This window comes from Vanacampus margaritifer, chromosome 6 (genome assembly GCF_051991255.1).
Source record: "Vanacampus margaritifer isolate UIUO_Vmar chromosome 6, RoL_Vmar_1.0, whole genome shotgun sequence".
In the NCBI taxonomy this organism is placed as follows: Eukaryota; Metazoa; Chordata; class Actinopteri; order Syngnathiformes; family Syngnathidae; genus Vanacampus; species Vanacampus margaritifer.
Genome location: NC_135437.1, coordinates 8216263 through 8220103, shown reverse-complemented (window position 1 = coordinate 8220103; position 3841 = coordinate 8216263).

The following is a 3841-nucleotide window of genomic DNA, read 5'->3' as shown; positions in this document are numbered from 1 at the left end:
GCATGTGAGTCTGCTGTGTCACATAAAGCAAGTCAGGGAATCGAAAGCTGTCTCTCTTGGTTTCACATCAAAGGAACTAATACCATGCAACAATTTTGAAGAACGTGCACTATGGTGCCTCAGAGAGACCACGGCGCAACGCTACTACCAATTATTTAGTGGGAGAACCAAAACCTAGCGATAGCAAAACAGACAAGCGGCGGGAGCCTGAATTACGGGACTCAGCGATGACCACCTGCAGACCCCAGCCAGGAAGTGGTGGTCGACATTGATATGATAAATTTTTGGGGGGACATTATTGAAATTAATAGTGTGTTTTTAAAATTAATGAATTTTTAGTTAAACACTAGATGGTGCTAAATAATACACACTGTCCCTTTAAAGGGGAAGTAAATTAAAAAAAAATGTGGGTAGGTTACCATATGTTATATGCACCCCAACTAGTATAAGCACGCCATTCTGATGAATATTGTGTTTGCATAAAATTAATAAAGCAGCAAATTGCACCTACTATTAGCCATCTGAGGGGGCGGCCATTTTGCCATTGCATAAAATTAATAAAGCAGCAAATTGCACCTACTATTAGCCATCTGAGGGGGCGGCTATTTTGCCACTTGCTCTTGACTGAAAATGACATCACAGTTGCTCAGGTTACAACCAATCATGGCTCACCCGTTTTCTCACTTTTGCCATGTGACATTCAGAAGCTGATCCATGATTGGTCGTTACTCCTGAGCAACTGTTATGTCATTTTAGTTGACAGCAAGTGGCAAAATGGCTGCCTTTGTTGATGGATAAAAACGGGTGGATTTTTCTGCTTTATACATGTTCTACGAATGCGATAGTAATTAGAATAGAGTTTAGACTAGTGGAACTTCCCCTTTAATTTGCTGTTCATATCTTATATGCCAGACACACTTTATTAAAAAAAAAAAAAAAAAGTTTTTACATTTATATAATAGGTAAAGAAATCTTTTTTTCCAATGTTTATCTACAGCAGTTCTTCCCTGCACCATATTGTTCGGTTTGCATCACCAGAGTGTAATTAGGACAACCTTAAATAAAAAATAAATAATTCACCCCACTACGTTACATTAACCTGACATGGTCACGCTCACAGCACTAAAAGGTGCTTATTTCCATTTTCTAGTAAGTGTCCAAGAGCAGGTTCAGCCAGTCACTCACATGGAAGCAAGATGTTTAAAGGCGTCGCGAAATGACAGATGTCCAAGGAGGGCACAGGCAGCAGGAAGCGATTACATGCGACAGTTGTCTGTGGAGCTCCTGTCCACCACGTGGGCAGTCGCCTTTTCACTCTGACACACACACGGACTCACACCCGCCCTGATGTCACCCTGGCCTGGGCTTCCGATAGCGGGCTAACATTTCAAGACTGCATTCCTGAGGTCCGCTTACGCTTTGCATACTCTGGGAACCTTCTGTTTGCCTGATGAAAAAGTACAAAAAGGCTCATTTTCATCGTCAGATTCACGTTTATAGTTCACATGAAGCTTTATTTATGATGACCCTCGATGAACTCGATGAAACCTGTTTCCGAAGAAAACATTGTCATTGAAATCAAAACACGAGAGAAGTAGACAAACCCTCATATTACGAACGAGGACTCCCAATTGTACACTTAATTGGCAAGCTGGAGAAGTTATTCGCCCAAGAGCAGACACTGAAACTTAAAGCCTTGACTTGCACTTTCTAAAAGTAGACTTTGAGAGATCTGCAGCCTGCACTTGTCACTGGCTTAATTCGTGTACTTCTTTTGCTTCCTGAAAAGAAAATGGGTGATGTGACCTTGTCTTTCCAGTGTGTGTGTGTTTTTTGTTTTGTTTTGTTAATGTGATTCACTCCTGCTTTGAGCAGCGGTGTTCCTGGACAATTTATTTTTACGTTAGGGTTCGATAATGATTACGACATACCTAATTGTGAATGTTACATGCAAAGAAAAATAACTGACACGTTAGTTTACTCTTGTTTGCCTGGAAGAAATGTCCACGTGCCCACTAATATGTCTTGCGACTACACCCAAGAAGCTGGTTTATTATAATACAGTGAGGTTGATCACATAAGTATTCTACAAAGGGATTGAGGCAATTGCGCAAGGGAACCTACGTTTGTCCTCTCCTCACCAGCTGACATAGCATTGAGCTGCTTTCCCAAGTCTTAGCTAGATTTAAAAAAAAAAAAAAAAGTGCCTTCTGAATGTGAGCGATTAAAGCCGGGGTGTAAATGGAGAGTGTGAGCTTGTTTGTTGGCACTGAGGGACCACGCATGACTCCGGCCAGCTGCACCTGTCTTAATGTGGAAGAGGAGCGAGGCCCCCGTGGCCTCAAAGTGGACGGGAGCCAAGACTGGTGGGTAAGGACGAGGGGCTCAGTGGAGATTGGGCTGAATGTGACTACCATAAGCAAATCCTTCCCACTTAAAGCTACCTCAACTATAAATAACCTTTATTTGGATTACTGGGAATTAGTGAAGACGTAGAAAGTCATCAGCAATCTCTCATGTGTGATGTAGGTGACATAAGGATAGAAAGCGCCCCAGAGTGTTCCCAATATTTCAAAACAGAAAGGTAGAGCAAGCGACGAATACAGGTTATGCGCTCAGACACATTAGGTACATCTTCGCAATGAACTACGATAATAACTAGACAAAGTGGGAATGCTGAAAAGCTGAATGTTAAGATTTGAATGCATGTGCTTATGAAGTAAATTGAAAGATTAATTACTAAAATGTGGTCCAAGCGGGGTTTGAACCCAGTGGCAGGGAATTGCTCTAACCATTGAGCTAAATTGACTTGTTTGAAATCATGACTAATAGCATATTTCTTTTGAAAAGTGTCATCTGATGCTAAAAGCTAACATGCATTTTATTTCAGTGAAATTATGAATTTCTTGATATGGTAGTCAGTTGGTATAAGAGTATAACAATTGGTATAATGGCCTTGGATATATTTGCAAAACAACAAAATCGCTAATGTTAGATTAACACCGAGTAGTGTTAAATCTAACACTAGAAAAGTGTTTATATGTGTCCACACAAATGAGTGTAAATTTGACACTTTTCAAAGTGTTATTTTTTATTTTATATTTTATTTTATTTTTTTTTACATTAACAACCATTACTCTAACACAGTATAGTGTTAAAGTTCAACACTGGTAACACTGAGTAGTGTTGAAAGTACTCTACACTCGTTTCAGTGTTAAAAATTTTACTCAAACTAACAATTCACTCTGGTAAAAGGTACTTACAAGGCTCTCAAAATGCTTTTGACTATTGATGACATGGTATCAGGAGCAACTTGGGGGTTCAGTATGTTGCTCAAGGATACTACAAAGTTACTTCCGCACCAACACTTCAATTTACTGTACTCTGACAGTTTTTTTTTTATCCTAACGGTGTCAGAATAACACTGTTTACATCAGATTTCATCGAACACTGGAGAGTTAACACTGACAGATTTGCTGTGAACAGCGGAAGGTGGGATTCAAACTCGCAACCTCTATGGAAGTGGGGCTTCCATTGAAAATGTATTTATATTTAATGTTAAATTGTGAAAATACTGTAAGTAATGTGAAATTAGCTGATATATAAGACGGGAGGCGTGAATTTTTGAAGCAAGTTGAAATTTGAACAGTATAAATGGGAAGTATTATGTGGGAGTTGTTACACAGCAAAAAAATTGTGCAGAATAAAAATCCCAATAACATACATTCCCACAATAAAACAGTGGTGTAGAAGTGCACTTCATCATATCGATGCCACATTTTTGCAAAACCTCATAAAGTACAGTTGATACTATCAATATCATATATATATATATATATAT